Here is a 20,309-nt window from a genome sequence, read left to right as displayed (position 1 = left end):
CCGACTTCACATTTAGTTAAGAAATAGAAGGACAAGGACCGACACACACGGGCCGCGGTTTCGGCTGAAACCACGGCCAGGCCTACCGCGAGTGTCTCGGTCTCGGCTGAAACTGAGTCCTTGGTTCTTCCAATTACCGAAACCGCTCAACCGACTACCTCAGCCCCGGAGGCCCCGGCTGAGTCGGTTATTGAATTTCCATCAGAAACTGGTGTCCTGGAACCTTCCGACACCATCCCTTTAGACAAATCTACACCAGCACGTGGTGCAGCCAGGCCTCCTGCATCCATGTCCATTAAGGCATTCTCCAGGGCTAAAGCTGCTAAACTTTCAAAAGCTTTGCCTCCCAAGGTTATCCCTCAGGGACCCTCTTCTGGTTCACAGATTCTAAGCTTAGCAGAGGATCTTATCTCCTTAATTAGGGGCTCCCAACCTCATCCGGACAGAGGTTCTCAACCCCCTCTAGACAAAAGGCCCAGGGTTGAGCTCTCTGATCCCCACTCCTCAGATGAGGCCTCGGGTGGCTCTATTCTTTCGGACCACCAGGAGGAGATTTTTTCGGTCTACTAGGATTCTGATGCAGAAGACTCTATTCCCTCGGCCTCCCCTCTTGAAGAGTTTTTCTTCGGGGAGACACTACACACTATGAGAGAGCATTTCCAATGGCAGGGCCAGGAATTCTCTGACTCCAGGAAAAGATTAAGGACCTTTTTACATTTGCCTCAGCATAGGCCTTTAGCTATTCCTCCTGTTTTGAATGTCATTGAGGATGTGTACTCTGATTCTAGTACAACCCCTGATTCTCTCCCTCCAACTCCTACCAAACCCGATAGGTATTACAGGGTCCCGGACTCACATCTTTACCTTTACAAGGCCCACTCTGCTGATCCAGAGACTGTTTCCCAGGGCCCTAAAGGGGTTGCAGCTTCCACTGCTAAAAATCCTCTCCCCTCTGAAAGGGAGTCCAGAGCATTAGAGAGATGGGGTAAAAAAGTGTATACTTCTGCTACTCTTTCTATGAGGGCATTAAATTGTCAATTTCATATGATACAGTACCAAGAGTATTTGTTAGATGAATTGCATAAAAAACTGTCTTTACCTGACCCCCTAGACCGCAAATCTCTTCAGGATCTGGTACACAATTCACAACAGGTTAGCAACCATTTCCTGCAATGTGGTTATGATGCATTGGAAGCTTCATGTAGGTCAGCTATGACTGGCGCAGTTATACATAGGCATGCTTGGCTGAAGGAACAATATCTGCCAGACCATGTTAAAGCAAAGCTCCTGGATGCTCCATTGGAAAAGCAAAAGTTATTTGGCTCCACGGCTCAGGAGGTCCTAAAGAAATTTGAAGAAAAGGCAAAATCTGTACAAACAGTCAAAGATTTTCTCCAAGTACAACCACCAAGATTCAGCAGGAATTGTCCTTCCAAGAATTGGTCCTTTCCAGACACAGAGAGGTTTCAGAGAGGCAAGAACAGGCGTGCCCAGAGGTAGAGGGCAAGCTAGAGGCTGCTACAGAGGACGTCAATGGCAATCTCCCAACCAGAGAGGTAATGCAGGACCTTCAACTGCTGCACAAGGACAGGCTCAATGACTTTACTTTGACACCGCCAACCAGGGCTCAATTGGAAGCACCTTTGGGCGGAAAGCTTTCTTTATTCTCAGAAAATTGGCAAAGTATTACAAGGGACAAATGGACACTGCAAATAATAAACAAAGGATACAGGTTCCATTTCCACGCATTACCAAAAAGAAAAGGCATGCCAGACCTGCCACCGAATCAAAGGGCAGAGGCTTTGAAACAAATCTCCAGCTTAAAGCAAATGAAAGCTATAGAAAAGGTTCCTCTCTCAGAACAAGGCCAGGGATTTTATTCCAGACTGTTCCTTGTTCCAAGAAAAGAAAAGCAATGGAGGCCTATTCTCGACTTGTCCGCACTGAATACTTATCTCATTGTACCAAAGTTCAAAATGCTGTCTCTACAGCAGCTCCTTCCCATGCTGGGCAAGGGGTCTTGGCTGGTAACTCTAGACCTCAAGGAGGCATACCTGCATGTCCCTATCAGACAAAGTTGCAGAAGACACCTCAGATTTCTTGCAGGGTCAGAGCATTATCAATTCTCAGCATTGCCCTTTGGCTTATCTACTGCACCCAGAGTATTCACAAAATGCCTGGCATCAGTAATTGCACATTGCAGACTTCAGGGGATTCAAATGTACCCATATCTGGACGACTGCCTTATACAAGCGGACAGCCAACAAACTTTGGTGAAACATTTGAATTATGCCATCTACCTACTTCAGGCCTTGGGATATACAGTCAACTTTCACAAATCAAGACTTGTTCCATCCCAAAGAATAACCTTTCTGGGTGCAAATCTAGATACAACCACCCAAATGGCCTTCCTCACAGAAGAAAAACAAAGTCAACTACCAGATTACTTCAACAATCTGACAAGACAAACCCAGCTGACTGCAAGGAAAATCCTGCAGGCCCTGGGTTACATGGCTTCTTGCATCCTTCTGATTCCGCAAGCAAGACTACATATGAGGAAACTACAATGGTACCTAAAGAGTTTATGGACTCAGCACAGTCACAGCCTGGAAACTTTGATACCACTCATTCCATGCCTTCAAAAGGAATTTCAGTGGTGGGCTCAAGCAAGCCAGTCAAACAAGGGTCTACCTTTCAACAAACCAATAGCCAGCCAAACCATTACAACAGACGCTTCAGACCACGGATGGGGAGCGCACATGGAGGGCAGGTGCATACAAGGTCTATGGTCACCAAAAGAGATACGCATGCACATAAACCAAAAGGAAATGCTGGCAGTGATACATGCAGTCGAAGCCTTCAAACCCTTTCTACATCAATGCCATCTGCTAATAAGAACAGACAACACCACGGTTATGTGGTACATAAACAAGCAAGGAGGCACCCATTCCTATCCTCTTTGCTGGCTGGCAATGAATCTATGGGAACTTTCCTTGAAACTCAATATACAGCTACAATCCCAGTTTGTGCCAGGGAAAGACAATATACTGGCGGACAGCTTAAGCAGAAATATCATGGATGCACACGAATGGATGCTGCACCCAGACATCTTCTTACAAATAACACAATCATGGGGAAGGCCGGACATAGATCTTTTTGCCTCCCCCCTTATTCACCAACTGAAGAAATTCTGCTCAAGGACATACCACCCACAGGCATCGAAAGTGGACGCCCTGTCTTTCAGCTGGAGAACTCTAACAGTGTATGCATTTCCACCTCTCCCATTAATGACCAAGGTCTTACTGAAGATCAGGACAGAGCAGCCAAAAGTGATTCTGATAGCTCCGCACTGGCCAAGACAGCACTGGTACCCACTGTTAAAGAGCATGTCACGCACGAAACCATGGCCTCTTCCTTTATGGCCACTTCTACTGACACAGCACAATTACAAAACTCTGCATTCCAATCTGAAAACCTTGCAGCTAGCAGCCTGGAAAATACCTTGACTCCTCCTCAGGATAAGCTATCCCAGAGAGTGAAAGATATTATTATGGAAGCTCGACGGCCTTCCACAAGAAAGGCATATTCAGCAAAATGGAAAAGATTTCACATTTGGAACACCACAAAGGGCCAGGATGCAACTGTGATGAGCATGGCACATATTCTGGAATACTTGGCAGAAATGTTCCACTCTGGTCTATCTTACTCTTCCATTAAAATTCATGCTTCAGCAATTTCAGCAGAGTACAATACTGATCCACCTGTCTTCTCTCATCCTCTCCTAAGACAGTTTCTAAGAGGAATCAAAAACATCAGTCCTCCAAGGAAACCACCTCTACCTACTTGGGACCTTAACTTCGTGTTGGAAAAACTAACGCTGCCTCCCTTTGAACTAGCAGCATCTGCAGAGCTACAGTTCCTGTCTTGGAAGACTGCCTTCCTTCTGGCCATAACCTCAGCAAGAAGAGTATATGAATTACAGGCCCTTATGGCAGTACAGCCATTTCTTATTTTTCATCAGGACAGAGTGTCATTGAGAACCAATCCTACATTTATGCCAAAGGTGGTATCCAGGGTTTCATTAAACCAAGCTATTCACTTGCCTACCTTTTTTCTAAATCCACAAAACCAAAGGGGAGAAACTTCTGCACACCCTGGGCATACACAGACAGCTGCGCTACTGCTTGGACAGAACTAAAAGTTACAGAAAAACTGACCAGCTGTTGGTAGCATATGCTGCTGGTACACAAGGAAAAGCAATTTCCAAACAAACAATTTCAAAATGGATAGGGAATTGCATTCGTTTTTGTTACTCCTTTCATGGAAAAGCTGTGCCAGCTAACATTAGACCTCATTCCACGAGAGCCACAGCCACCTCCACAGCCTTCTTAAGAGGGGTGGCTACCAAGGACATTTTAGAAGCTGCTACATGGAGCTCCGTGCATACATTTGCCAAGCATTACAATTTACCTTTATATTCCAGATCCAGAGCAGGCTTTGCTATGGCAGTCCTGCAAGGGATTTTAGCTACACCATCCTTTACATAGTTCCTCCACCCCCAGATTGGCTATGGTATTCTATCCATATGTGATGACTGCAGATGCATCCTTGAAGGACATAGTACAGTTTTGTACCTACCATAAATGTAGATGTCCGATAGGTATGCATCTGCAGTCAGGTTTACCCTCCCTCCTTCCCCTCTGTGGTATTTCTTGGGTACTTACCCCTCTTATAGCTAGCTGGGGGGATCTATTATGGTGTATTTGTTTTTATATTACTGTGCATGTTTGGATTTCTAAATGCATATTTCCAAATTTAGCCTTCCTTAGAAGGCACCTGGCATCTGGGGCAAGAAAAACTGAGGAAGATGGCATCGGCTGATGCTTTTATACCCCAGGCACTCTGACTTCGGAGAAAGTGCGACATCAGCCGACGCCAGACCCAGACTTTGGAATCCGGCCGACCGAAGGGCTGCCTGAGGCAGGACAACCCATATGTGATGACTGCAGATGCATACCTATCGGACATCTACATTTATGGTAGGTACAAAACTGTACTTTTTAGTCATCAATAGTGATATTCCTGTGGCTATCTGTTCAGTAATTGAGACCCACACCAGCACTGATTATACTGCCTGGGAATAGAGCACAGCATGAATTATTCCTAGAAGTGCCTGCATTTCATGCGTGCTACACACAGAAACGATACAGAAAAGCCTAAAGTCTGCATCACGGTGAAGAGAAGGTGTTTAGCAGAGGGATAATGGGGGGGGTTCTTACAGTCTTGGTCAGATGTCCTATCATATTATTGTTGCATTATTCATACCCTAAGGGATGTCCTACCAAGGATAACACAACATCTGGCCATTATATCAGAGCCTTTAGTACTTATAGGCATCGTACGTCACATGTATGCTTCCTGCACAAGGCGTATGGCATAAAGGTGACATATGGATGCATACACTCAGAACTTCTCTGCCGCAAGTCCGAACACCATTATTGAACATCAGTCTGAATTCTTTTCTGCTGTGCTAGTTACCAAGCCATGTTTCAGATTACTGCCCCATTGGGGTTTCTCCTCATCTTTCGTTTTTATTTAGTGCTGTTTGGGTTTGTATCATCCAGAAACTGCAAATGTCAGTGTGAGAGTCAGGTTCCCCATAAAGACCATCGCAACCAATGTCTGTTTTGTTTGGGTGCTTCCCACAAACAATGCAGTGTTCTGTCTGACAGGCTTTTGCCCCCAGGACCCTATGTAGGCATCTCTTTTCTTTATCTATTTACCTTGAAAACCAACTTCTAGAACTGTTGGCTCGAAGTACTATGGTAGAGTCTTCCCATCCCAAGGATCAGCCATCAGCCAAGAAAATGGACAAAAAATTAGGTCTGTTACGGCTGCTGTCTAACCTACCCAGATGTCTGTCTCAAGGCTAGTGATTAGTGAAAGCCCAGGGGATTGTCTGGTTGTTGCTTCAGATTTCTCTGCAACAACCCTTTCGTAGGCTGACATGGATCCGACTTCTCACATGTCCTTGGAGGCTTTACAAATGCTTGCTCCAGATGTTGAGGAGGAACCTCAGCTGATTATACCTGAGGAACAGAGGTGTATTCAGCAGATCTTAGTGGGGGAAGAGAATCCCTACTATGCTTATTGAGTGTCACCAAGGGTGTTTTGTGCAGATATCCCACAGTAAAGGAAATGGAAAACCAAGCATATTTCCCTCCATAGTTAAGAAGCTCCAACATGAATGGCAGGATTTTACTCAGGGTTTCTTTAATGTCTTTAAAGCCTCCTCAAGTGGTGGTTGTGCCTGCCTCTCCCTGGTATTCCACTCCTCTTAAAAGACCCAGGGAATTAGATTCCTCAGATGAGGATCAGGAGTCAGGGAAAGAGTGCCTGGCTTGCTCTTCTCAAATCCCTTCCCTTTTGGACTATGGTTCAGGGTAAGAGAATTCTGTTAGTCCAGATTACCCTTTGGAGGAACTCTCTTTTGGAGACACTGTTACCCACGTGATGGATTTCTTTAAGTGGGATTGCTCTCAAGTCTCAAATTTCCAGATAAGATCTCGTAAGCCTTCTGCTGTTCTTATAGATGTTCTTCGTGTTTCACTGTTGGTTGTCACATTTGGGTTATCTGCTTGCAGTAGCCCTCATTCGGCCTGATTATCAAAAGTCTTGGGTCCTGAGTCGGTTGCTGTCTCATCTTCCATAATGTCAGGTTATAAGGGGTATAAAGCATGCAGCCGATGCCATTACATCAGTCTTTCTTGCCGTGTGGTGCCCAAAGCAGAAGCAGTTCACAAGTGCTGGTCTGCCGATTCCTGAAATTTTCGTATTTTAGTTTCAGAACCGAAGTCTTCAACTAAGCTAAGTACCCCGTTGGGGAACCTTTTTCTTGCTCTAAACTAATGTCAGTAAAAGTTAACAATTGTATTTCTTGTGGAAAGCAAATACCTCATAAAGATTTTCATTCGTACTGCATTCCTTGCTTAGGCCCAGACCACGACATACCTCGCTGTTGGTTTTGTGCCTTATTCAAACCTCGAACTATTCGTCATCGGTTTACGCTTCTAAATATTTTGGTACTCAGTTCAATTATCCAGAAATGGCTTTGGTAAGCCACCCAACTACCGACATTCCGAAAAAATGCAAAGATAAAGACAGAGACAGACCGCTCAGGTCCAAAACTGCCGACAATGCTTCTCCTAAGCTAGTCGCCAGTTTGCCGGTACTCAGTGAGGTGCTTTTGCAGCCCCTGATACCTGCTACTTCAGATTTGCAGGCCTCTACTGAGACCCATTCGGAGTCTGGTATGCCGCGAGATGCTTCTTTGACTGTGGAACCTGCGGATGTCTCTACCTTGGATGGGTCCGGAGCCGCTGTGCAGGCACCGGTTTCTGAGGGTGTATTCAGACCTACTGACTTGCATAATAAACTGACGCCATTTTCTTCTTCAAGGCCTAAAACTCGATCCATGTCTAGAAAACTAATGCCCAGACCGCTGGTCTGGCCCCTATGCCTAAAATACAAATGATAAGAATGGCTGAAGACCTTATTACTCTAATTAGGGAAAGCCACCCTTCCCCCTCTAAGAGACCTAGGACTGATTTTCCTTCTGATTCTTCTGATCAGTGCTCTGAAATCTGTTTCCTCTGATGACCAGGATTTACCCTTATCTACCTGTGAGGATTCTGATGCAGAGGACTCCTTTCCCTATGCTTCCCCTCCAGAGGATTTCTCTTTTGGTGAAACCTTGCATATTCTTGGGGAGCATTTTCGCTGGTAAAGCCAGGATTACTCTGACTCCAAAAAGAGGCTTAAGGATTTCTTACTCCTGCCCCAACACAGGACTTTAGCTATCCCTCCTGTACTGGACATAGTTGATGCTTTCTCGGAATCTAGCGTGGCCCCTAACTCTTTACCTCCTGCTCCCAGAAAACCTGATAGGTATTACAGGGTTTCTGACTCTCACAAGTTCCTCTTTAAAAATTCTACTGCGGATCCTGAGACCATTTCACAGGGACCCAAGGGCATTAAGGCTACTATTGCCAAAAATCCTACCCCCTCTGATGGAGATTCCAGGGCGCTGGATAGATGGGGTAAGATGGTATACACTTCTGCAACCTTGGTCATTAGGGCCTTAAACTGACAGTTTCACATGTTAAAGTATCAGCAGCATGTTATTGGCTTGCTTAAACAGAAAATGATGTTGATTCCTGACTGTGCTGAAAATAAAGATTTACAGGATTTAATGCATTCTGCTGAACAAGTTGGAAAACCTACTTTGCAATGTGGTTTTGATTCATTAGAGGCATCTTGCAGGGCTGCTGTCACTGGGTCTGTACTTAGAATGCATGCTTGGTTAAGGAGCAATCTTTACCAGATTATGTTACAGCTAAATTTCTGGATGCTCCCTTAAACCAAGACCGCCTGTTTGGCAACAAAGCAGAAGTAGTACTTAAAAAGATGGAGGAAAAAGCTAAATCTATGCAAACTGTTAAAGATTTTCTGCAAGTACAGCCTCCCAGATTTAGTAGGCATTGGCCCTCTAAGAATTGGTCCTTTCCTGCCTCTTCAGGCCAACCAGCAGAACACCCAGGCTGCAGTCCCCAAGGTACTCACAGGACTAAGCAATGAGGGGCTCCCACTTCCAAAGCAGGGAGTAGTAAGATTCCCCCAATGGTAAACTGTCTCAGTGACTTAACTTTAAAACTTCAAAGCCCTGCACAACTGGCTGTTCCTTTAGGGGGAAAGATTGCCCTGCAGGCAAAAAATTGGGAACTCATTACCCAGGACAAATGGGTTTTAAATATAGTTTCCCAAGGATACAGATTCCACTTCCAGTCCTTACCATCCCCAAATGGTTGGCCAAATCTACCCCCCAAATCAGTGGGCAGAGGCTCAAAAGCAAGTTCTCTCTCATTTAAGCATCAGGCTATTCAACCTGTCCCAGAAGAAGAATGGGGACAAGGTTTCTACTCAAGACTTAAGACAATTCCTGGCGTCTTATCCTGGACCTGTCTATCCTAAGCACATTTTTGGTAATCCCGAAATTCAAGATGCTAACTCTTCATCAGCTGCTTCCTATGCTAGGCAAAGATGCCTGGATGGCAACACTGGATTTAAAGGAAGCCTACCTGCACATCCCAATAAAGGAATCTTGCAGAAGATACTACGCTTCAAAGCAGGCTACGTGCACTATCAGTTCTCTGCACTGCCCTTTGGCTTACCTACTGCACCCAGGGTATTCACCAAGTGCCTAGCTCCAGTCATTGCTTTTTGCAGGCAAAGAAATATTCAAATATACCCATACCTGGACAATTGTCTAATTCAGGCAGAAAGCCAGGACATACTACTAAATAATGCGGCATTTGTAAAGAAATTGCTAACTTCTCTGGTGTACACCATGCATGAAAAGAAATCACATCTTGTACCCTGCCAACAAATTTTATTCCTGGGAGCAAGCTTGAATACAACTTCCCAGATGGCCTACCTCACGCCAGAGAAACAAGTTCATTTGACAGCCTACTTCAAACTGCTGGCCACTAAGACCCAGCTATCTGCAAGGAAAATACTGCAAGCCCTGGGGTTCATGGCCTCCTGCATTCTATTAATTTCATATGCAGGACTGCATATGAGGAGACTACAATGGTATCTAAAAAGCCTATGGTATCAACATTCTCAGGATGTAGAATCAATGATTCCTGTCATACCTTGTCAACAGATAGTGTTCCTTTGGTGGGCAGAGGCCTGCCACCAAAACAAGGGACTGCCGTTCACTCTACCCCCTGCCGCCCAAACCCTAACAACAGATGCATCAGACTATGCATGAGGGGCTCACTTGGCAGGGAAGTGCATTCAGGGCAAATGGAACCTAAGTCAAATGCACCTGCATATCGATCAAAAAGAAATGTTAGCTGTACAGAATGCTCTGACAGCGTTCAAGGACAACATTCTTCCAGGACAATTATTGGTAAAGACGGACAACACCACTGTTATGTGGTACATAAACAAGCAGGGAGGAACCCACTCATACCCTCTCTGCAGACTAGCCATGGCTCTGTGGAACACAGCCTTGAGCTACCAAGTGCACTTACAGACTCATTTCCTGCCAGGAAAGCTAAATACACGGGCAGACGACTTGAGCAGAAATCGCATGGACTCACACAAGTGGAAACTGGAACCAAAGATATTCAACATGTTGAGAAACAAATGGGGGAGCCCAGAGATAGACCTCTTTGCCTCCCCCCAGAACTACCAATTGGACAAATTCTGCACAAGGACTCCCCACAAACAACCTTGGAAAGTGGATGTCCTGTTCTTCACCTGGAATCAGTTTGTGCCTTTCCCCCTCTGCCTCTCCTCTCCTAGGTACTACTAAAGATCAAACAGGACAAACCAAGGGCAATACTGATTGCACCAGACTGGCCAGGCCAACACTGGTACCCCCTGTTGCGCAGTGTTCACTGCTGGCACCATGGCACCTGCCTTGGCCCTTGACCTGCTGTCTTAGCAGGAGGACCATATTCTGCACCCACAGCTTCAAACCCTGAACCTGGCAGCCTGGCTAATTACCTGATCTCTCCGTTACCATCCCTCAGTAAGGACATGATGGATGTCATTCTGGAGGCAAGGAGGCCTAGTACTGGAAAATCCTATGCTGAAAAATGGAAAAGATTCTGTTCCTGGAACCAGACTCGGGGGATGGGCACAGCAATGCCCACTTTATGTCAGATTCTTCAGTACTTAACTGAGATGCTTCACAAGGGCCTTTCCTTTTCCTCCATCAAAATTCATGCCTCAAACATTTCAGCTCATTACAATACAGAACCACCCCTCTTCTCTTATCCACTGCTGAAGCAGTTCCTCAGAGGGGCCAAAAATTAAGACCACCCAGGAGAGCCCCTACTCCAGCCTGGGACCTTAACTTTGTATTGGAAAAGCTCACTCTACCTCCCTTTGAGCCAGCGGCAAATGCGGAGTTGAAATTCCTTTCTTGGAAAACAGCCTTCCTTCTAGTCATCACTTCAGCAAGAAGGGTGTCTGAAGTACAGGCCCTCTTGGCAGTGAAGCCTTTTATCATCTTTCATGCGGACCTTCATGCCCAAGGTGGTATCCAGTGTAGCCCTTAATCAGTCCATTCATTTGCCAACCTTCTTTTCTAATCCACAGAACAAAGGGGAACGGATACTGCACTCCTTAGATGTGCACATACAACTTAGATTTTACTTGGACAGGACTAGACCTCAAAGGAAATCTGAACAACTGCTGGTAGCATTTGCTGCAGGGGCAGAGGGGAAGGCTATTTCAAAGCAAACCATTTCTAAGTGGATAGGCCACTGCATTCATTTCTGCTATAAACACCATGGAAAACCTACCCCACAGGTGATAAGACCATATTCAACCAGGGCTGCATCTACCTCTACAGCCTTTCTCAGAGGTGTCCCTTACCAGGGACATGCTAGAAGCTGCTACCTGGAGTTCTGTACATACCTTCACCAAGCATTACCACTTGCCAATTTTTTTTTTCTAAATCCAGAACTGGCTTTGCCACTGCAGTCTTGCAGGGCCTTATAGCTGGTCCTAGTGCTATCTAATTACCTCCTCCCATCCTTGGCTTTGGGAATCTACCCAAATGTGATGGCTGCAAAAGTGAAACACGAAGAACATAGTACAGTTGTGTACACTTACCATAAATGCAGATGTTTGAGTGTATTCACTGTTGCAGTCCTGGTTACCCTCCCTCCAGCCCCCTGACTTCTATTGACTATACCTCTATTCTTGTTTGCTATGCTTAAAGCATTTTGTTGTATTTTCTTTTTTGTTGGAGGTGTAACCTTGTATATAATTGCTTCCCATTTTGTGGGCACCTGACATCTGGGGCAAGAAAAACTGATGTAATGGCGTTGGCTGCATGCTTTATACCCCTGATGACTTGACGTCATGGAAGATGAGACAGCAACCGACGCAGGACCCAAGACTTTGATAATCAGACTGACTGAGGGGCTACTGCAAGCAGATAACCCAAATGTGATAACTGCAGCAGTGAATGCACTCAAACATCTACATTTATGGTAAGTGTACACAATTGTACTTTCTGGCTGTCCTTCTGAATAACTTTTCAGCAGCTTCTCAGCCCCCCCTCTCCCAGGAAACCTGATAGATTTTAAATTGTGCCTGATTAATGTAAATTTGTTTATAAATGCCCTTTTGCTTATCCTTCTGTAGTATCTGTTTTTTCTGACAAGCCCTCCAAGCTATCGCCCTCTACCAGGTTGCTTCCTTCAGATAAGGATAGTAGGGCTGTGGAGAGGCTGGGCAAAAAGATTTATACTGCTAGTACCTTATCCTTTCAGGCCATTAACTACCAGATTCATATGACCAGGTATGTTTTGGCCCTCCTTTCTCAGGTTTCCCAAGTGGTTTCTGACCTTCCTGACTCCAAGGGGACGGCTTCTGCCCTTTTCCCTGTTGGTTCTCACTCTGAAGGTGCCTGTCACTATTAAATGAGCTATGATGCAGTTGATGCCTCCTCTAGGGCTGCTGCCTTTGGTTCTGTTATGAGCTGTTACTTTTGGCTTCATCCTCATGCTTTGTCTGATGACATTAAGACCAAACTATTGGATGCTCCTTTGGTTAATAAAACTCCTTTTGTTGTTGCTGCTGCTGAACTTTTTAAGTCTCTCCAAGATAAGGGTAAAGTCTTGCAGGAGTTAAAACCTATTTTCGTTTCTCCTATTCCAAAGTTTCAGAGGAATTACTATGCCATATATGCTTTTGTTCTCAGGCAGTCTCACCCTCCATTCAAAGGGGAAAATGGTTCTAGACATATGTGCCTCCTGCTAAGTCTATATAGCAGAGCAACAACAGAAGAGGCTTGCCACAGCTATTTTTTAACGCAGTTTAATCCAAAATGAAAAACATATACAGGATCCTGCTAAATCTACCATTTCATTTGAGAGTTTGCTTACCCTTTCCCTCAACTAGGTTCCCTTATCCCTCCGTTACTCCATGCCTCTTTCAAATTGGATAAAGATCACAACAGACTCTTGGGTTCTGTCCATTATCTGCCAAGGATACTTCACGGTTTGAAAATCCTTTCCTTCCTTTTTGGACATCCCTCAGCCCTTTTGGGAACAATTTCCTCTTTCCCCAGAGGTATTCCATACTGTTTTGATCCAGGGAATCATTCAAGCTGTGCCTCCTGCCCAGGTAGTGAAGAGATTTTATTCCAGAATGTTTTTGGTTCTCAGAAAGGAGAGGCACAGAAGACCAGATGATGTTCATCGTGTTACACTGCTGCAGTCATCACACTTGGGTTATCCTGCCGTCAGGTGGTCCCGCAGTCAACCAGAGTTTCAAAATCTTGGTCCGGCGTTGGCTGCTGTCGCTTTTTCCCTGACGTCAGTGCGCCAGGGGTATATAATATGCATCTGACGCCATTTTCTTCAGTCTTTCTTGTCACGCAGTGCCAGAAGCAGTTCGCAAGTGCCAGTCGGCCGATTCCCGAGATTTTCGAAGTCGAATTTCAGATCCGAAGTCTTCAATAAAGCTAAGTACCCCGTTGGGGAAATTTTTTTCTTGCCTCAGACCGATGTCAGAAAAAGTTAATTGTATTTCTTGTGGGAAGCAAATACCTCATAAGGACTTCCACTCTTACAATATTCCATGCCTAGGCCCTGATCACGACGTCACTAGTTGTCGGTTTTGTGCTAGATTTAACAAACGCACTATAAAAAGACGTTTTGATTTTACTTTGCACTACTTTGGCCGAAGGTTCAATTATACTATGCCGTCGGATCAACCAATGACCGCAATTCCGAAAAACCGCAAAGACAAGGATAAAGACAGGCATCCGAGGTCCAAAACCAACGCCGAAACCTCTTCTAGGTCAGTTGCCGGTTCTCAGTGAGGCGCTTTCGCAGCCCCTGACACCCGCTACCTCAGAGATACAGGCCGCCTCCGACTCCCACGTGGATGCAACTAGGCCTCTGGAAACTCAAGGTATTGGGCCTACTGAAACTAATCTCTCAGATGGGTCCGGAGACGCTGAGCAGGCACCGGCTTCTGAGGCTGTTTTTAGACCTTCACAACTTGCCATTAAAACAACAGCCAAGACAAAGGTACCATTAAAGACAAAGAAACAAGTACAGCATTCTCCTGGACAGTCCTCCATGCCTAAGCAACAGATGCTTAAAATGGCCGAAGACCTCATTACTCTAATCAGGGGTTGTCATCCCCCTCCTGAGAAAAGGCCTAGGCAGGATACAGACTATGACTCCTCTGATCAGGTTTCCATTTCCTCTGATTCCTCTTCAGACCAGGGATACTCTTTACCCCCCTATGAGGACTCTGATGCTGAGGAATCTATCCCTTCAGCCTCTCCTCCTGAGGATTACTCTTTTGGGGAAACTTTACACACCATGAGGGAACATTTCCATTGGGAAAGTCAGGAATACTCAGAATCAAAGAAAAGGCTCAAGGATTTCCTCTTATTGCCTCAGCACAGGCCCCTGGCTATTCTGCCTGTGCTAGACATTGTGGATGATGTATTCTCTGAATCCAGCTAATCTCCTGACTCTTTGCCCCCTGCTCCAGCCAAGCCAGATAGGTATTATAGAGTCCCTGACTCTCACAAGTTTCTTTACAAAAACCCTTCTGCTGATCCAGAAACTATTTCCTAGCGTCCAAAAGGGGTTAAGGCTTCCATTGCAAAAAATCCAGTACCCTCTGACAGAGATTCCAGAGCTTTGGATAGATGGGGAAAGAAAGTATACACGTCTGCAACTTTAGCAGTAAGAGCTTTAAATTGCCAGTTTCACATGCTTAAGAACCAACAATATTTAATGGCTCAGTTAAAACAGAAAATGCTTGCTAGCTCAGAAGCTCCTGATTGTAAAGAAATGCAGGATTTTATTGCGTGCAGTTGAACAGGTGGGAAAACATACTCTGCAATGTGGTTTTGATTCTTTAGAGGCCTCTTGTAGAGCCGCAGTTACAGGTTCTGTTATTCGAAGACATGCTTGGTTAAAAGAACAGAGTTTACCTGAACATGTTAACGCAAAGTTATTGGATTCTCCTTTACAACATGATACCTTGTTTGGTGTTAAGGCAGAAGAGGTGTTAAAGAAAATGGAGGATAAAGCTAAATCTATGCAAACAGTCAAGGATTTCTTACAGGTACAGCCACTTCGGTTTAGCAGAAATTGGCCAACAAAAAATTGGCCCTTTCCAGTGTCAGACAGGCCACAGAGAGGCAGATACAGACACCCAAGAGGCAGATCTCAACCCCAAGGCTCCAACAGACGACATTGGAGCACCTCAACCCCAAAAGGAGGTGAGGACAAGTCTCAACCTTACAGGAAACAGTCAAAATGACTTTCCTTTGCGTACGCCAAGCACGTCCCTTCTGGAAGCCCCCTTAGGGGGAAAACTAGCACTTTTTTCTCAAAACTGGCAAACAGTTACCCAAGACAAATGGGTCCTGAATATTGTGTCTCAAAGTTGCAGATTCCACTTCCATACTTTACCAAAGCTAAAAGGAATGACAGACCTGCCACAAAATCAATGGGCATAGGCACAAAAACAAATTTCAGCCCTCATGGACATGAGAGCTATACAAAAAGTACCACAACAGGAACAAGGACAAGGATTTTACTCAAGGCTCTTCCTGGTCCCCAGAAAGGACAAAGCCTGGAGGCCTATACTGGACCTTTCATTTCTGAATACTTACCTGGATATTCCGAAATTCAAAATGTTGACATTACAACAGCTTCTACCCATGTTGGGCAAGAAGGCTTGGCTTTTTACTCTGGACCTCAAAGAGGCATACCTGCATGTCCCTATCAGACAAAATTGCAGAAGATACCTCCGATTCAAAGCTGGTACAATGCACTACCAATTCCTGCACTGCCCTTTGGCTTATCTACTGCGCCCAGGGTCTTCACAAAGTGCCTGGCACCAGTAATTGCATTTTGCAGACAAAAAGGAATTCAAATGTATCCATACCTGGACGACTGCCTCATTCAAGCAGAGACAAAGGACATTTTTCTACAGCATCTAGCGTTTGTGAAAAAGTTGCTAATTTCTCTAGGGTACACAGTAAACGAAAATAAGTCAAAACTAGTGCCCTCACAACAGATTACATTCCTGGGTGCCAGCTTAAATACAACGGCTCAGATGGCTTACCTCACGCCAGACAAACAAGTGCAACTAACTCAATATTTTCATCTACTGGCAAAAACGTCCCATCTCCCTGCAAGAAAAATTCTGCAGGCCTTGAGATTCGTGGCATCCTGCATGCTACAAATACCATATGCCAGACTGCATATCAGGAAATTACAATGGTACCTAAAAAGTGTTTGGACTCAACATTCTCACAGTCTGGAAGCAGTAATTCCAATAATTCCCTGCCTACAACAGGAGTTTCGATGGTGGGCACAGGCATGTCACCTAAACAAGGGTCAGCCTTTTACCCAACCCACAGTCAGGCAAACCCTAACAACAGATGCTTCGGACTATGCCTGGGGAGCACATATGGCAAGAACATGCATTCAGGGCAAGTGGACCACAGACCAGATGTTTCTTCACATCAATCAAAAAGAGATGATGGCTGTTCAAAATGCCCTAACAGCTTTCAAGGACCTTCTACATCCGGGACAACTACTTCTAAAGACAAACACCACAGTAATGTGGTACATAAACAAACAAGGGGGCACTCATTCTTATCCCCTATGCAGCAAGCCATGACCTTGTGGAACACAAGTCTAACGTACCAAGTTCACCTGCAAGCACAATTCCTGCCAGGAAAGAAAAATACTCTGGCAGATGACCTAAGCAGAAATATCATGGACCCTCACGAATGGAAATTGAATCCATAAATCTTCAGCATGGTAAACAAAAATGGGGATGCCCAGACATGGATTTTTTTGCCTCCCCTCTGAATTGCTAACAACAAAAATTCTGCACAAGGACTTATCACAAACAAGCATGAAAAATGGATGCTCTTCTGTTCAGCTGGAAAAACCTAAAAGTCTATGCCTTCCCACTACTGCCTCTCCTTTCAAAGGTACTCCTAAAAGCCAGACAAGAAAAACCACAGATGATCCTGATTGCTCCAGACTGGCCACACCAGCACTGGTACTCTATCTTAAGGAACTTGGCTCAGGGCCCACCATGGATTTTGCCCCAAATTCCACACCTTCTGACTCAACAAAACAATCTGATCCTGCACGGTCAGCTCAAAACCCTAAACACCTCTCTCTAAAGCTGTTATGGATGTCATTTTGGAGGCCAGGAGGCCTAGCACAAGGAAAGCTTACTCAGAAAAATGGAAGAGATTCTGCGCCTGGAACCAGGCTCACAGCCTTGACCCTCTTGTTCCAAACATTCCTCAGATTTTACAATACTTAACTGAGATGCTGAACAGAGGCTTATCCTTTTCATCATTTAAGATTCACGCCTCTGCCATTTCTGCACATTACAACACGGATCCTCCCTTATTCTCTCATCCTGTGCTAAAGCAGTACCTCAGAGGGGCTAAAAACATAAGACTGCCCCGGAGAGCACCAACACCAACTTGGGACCTCAATTTCGTTTTGGAAAAACTGACCCTACCACCTTTTGAGCCAGCCAATACAGCCGATCTAAAATTTTTATCATGGAAAACAGCTCTGCTCCTGGCAGTAACTTCAGCACGAAGAGTCTCAGAACTACAGGCATTAATGGCAGTGGAACCTTTTATAATTTTTCATCAGGATAGGGTATCTTTAAGGACAAACTCTACCTTCATGCCAAAGGTGGTATCTAACGTGGCTCTTAAGCAAACCATACATTTGCCTACTTTTTATCCAAACCCCCAAAATAAAGGGGAGAAACTTCTGCAATCTTTAGACATACACAGGCAGCTACTCTTCTACTTGGACAAAACAAAAGCTTTCAGGAAAACTGATCAACTGTTTGTAGCATATGCTGCAGCATTACAAGGCAAGGCTATCTCAAAGCAGACTATATCCAAATGGATAGGACACTGTATTCTGTACTGCTACACACAGCATGGAAAATCAGTCCCTAATAACATTAGGCCTCATTCCACCAGGGCAACAGCCACTTCAGCAGCCTTTCTCAGAGGAATACCTACCAAGGAAATTTTGGACGCTGCAACTTGGAGTTCAGTGCACACCTTCACCAAGCATTACCACCTGCCTCTTTACTCTAAATCCAGAGCAGGATTTGCCACTGCAGTTCTGCAAGGGCTCATAGCCAATCCTAACTCTTTATAGACCAGCCACCCAACCTTAGCTTTGGGATTCTACCCAAGTGTAATGACTGCAGCAGTGTAACACAAACATAGTACAGTTTTGTACCTACCATAAATGTAGATGTTCGGGTGTTCACACTGCTGCAGTCCAGGTTACCCTTCCTCCATCCCCTCTGAACTAGCTGGACTTATCTATACCCTTCTATCCTATACAACCTTTGGGGTGTATTTGCTGGTAACTGAAGGTTTTGTTTTTATTTTATATGTATATTTTTATTAGCAATATGTATTGCCTACCGACTTGGGGGCACCTGACATCTGGGGCAAGAAAAACTGAAGAAAATGGCGTCGGATGCATATTATATACCCCTGGCGCACTGACGTCAGGGAAGAAGTGACAGCAGCCAACGCCGACCAAGACTTTGGAACTCTGGCCGACTGCGGGACCGCCTGACGGCAGGATAACCCAAGTGTGATGACTGCAGCAGTGTGAACACTCGAACATCTACATTTATGATAGGTACAAAACTTGTACATACTTCATGTTTTACTGTTGCAGTCATTACATTTGGGTAATCCTACTTGCAGGTTTCCCTCAGATGGCCTGAATTCCAAAGTCCTGGGTCCTGCATCGACTGCTGTCGCCCCTTCCCTGACATCAGGTCATCAGGGGTATAAAAGATGCGGCCGACGCCATTTTCTTCAGTCTTTCTTGCCATGCGGTGCCCAAAGCAGAAGCAGTTCGCAAGTGCTGGTCGGCTGACTCCTGAGATTTTTGAGTTCGAGTTTCAGATCTGAATTCTTCTATAAAGCTAAGTACCCCGTTGGGAAAACTTTTTTCTTAGTCCAGACCGATGTCAGAAAAAGTTAATAATTGTGTTTCTTGTGGGAAGCAAATACGTCATAAGGACTTTCATTCTTACTGTATTCCTTGCCTAGGCCCTGACCATAACATTTCAGGTTGTCGGTTTTGTGCTAGATTTAACCAACACACTATTAAGCATTGGTATGATTTTGCATTAAACTATTTTGGATGCAGGTTCAATTATCCAGAAATGTCGTCGGATAGCCATCCGACTACCAGAGTTTACAAAAAAATGCAAAGAAAAAGATAGACAACCGAGGCCCAAAACCAGCGATGAAGCTACTCCTAAGCCAGTCGCCGGTTCTCAGTGAGGTGCTTTCGCAGCCCCTGACGCCCGTTACTTTAGAGTTGCAGGCCGCTACTGACTCCCACGTGGAGTCGGCTATGCCGCTGGAAACTCACAGTATTGGAGCCTCAGACGGTATTCCTTCAGATGGGTCCGGAGCCACTGAGCAGGCACCAGCTTCTGAGGGCGTATTCAGACCTAAACATCTATACATTAAACCGACTTCAAAGGCAAAGACTAAAGCACCTTCAAAGGCAAAGAAGCAAACTCAAGAGCCACGTGGACAGGCCTCCATACCCAAAAAGCAGATGCTCAAAATGGCCGAAGACTTGATTACCTTGATCAGGGCCCCCCCCTCCCCTGAAAAGAGGCCTAGGCAAGAGACTGACTATGAATCTTCAGATCAGGTTTCCATTTCTTCTGATTCCTCTTCTGATCAAGAATATTCTCTTCCCCTCTATGAGGATTCTGATGCTGAAGAATCTATACCTTCAGCTTCTCCTCCAGAGGACTATTCTTTTGGGTAAACCTTACATACCATGAGTGAGCATTTCCACTGGGAGAGCCAAGATCTTTCATACTCTAAAAAAAGGCTCAGGGATTTCCTGTTACTACCTCAACACAAGCCACTAGCCATCCCATCTGTACTAGACATTGTAGATGATGTGTTTTCGGAGTCTAGTCTTACCCCTGACTCCTTACCTCCAGCTCCTGTTAAGCCTGACAGATATTACAGGGTTCCTGACTCACATAAATTCCTTTTTACAAACCCTGCTGCAGACCCAGAAGCTGTTTCTCAGGGTCCCAAAGGAGTTAAGGCTTCTGCTGCAAAAAACCCTACCCCGTCTGACAGAGATTCTAGGGCTCTGGATAGATGGGGAAAAAAGGTTTACACATCT

The 20,309-nt window shown here is 45.1% G+C and overlaps 1 protein-coding gene across 2 annotated transcripts in view; it reads left to right on the top strand.

The window, feature by feature from the left end:
- LOC122798172 (MDM2 binding protein) overlaps positions 1–20,309 on the top strand; it is a 983,220-nt gene that overhangs the window by 854,112 nt on the left and 108,799 nt on the right. The gene's annotated exons all lie outside the window — the stretch shown is intronic.

This window comes from Protopterus annectens, chromosome 3.part1 (assembly GCF_019279795.1).
Source record: "Protopterus annectens isolate FY-2018-M chromosome 3.part1, PAN1.0, whole genome shotgun sequence".
Lineage (NCBI taxonomy): Eukaryota > Metazoa > Chordata > Ceratodontiformes > Protopteridae > Protopterus > Protopterus annectens.
This window is presented reverse-complemented; position numbering and strand designations above follow the sequence as displayed.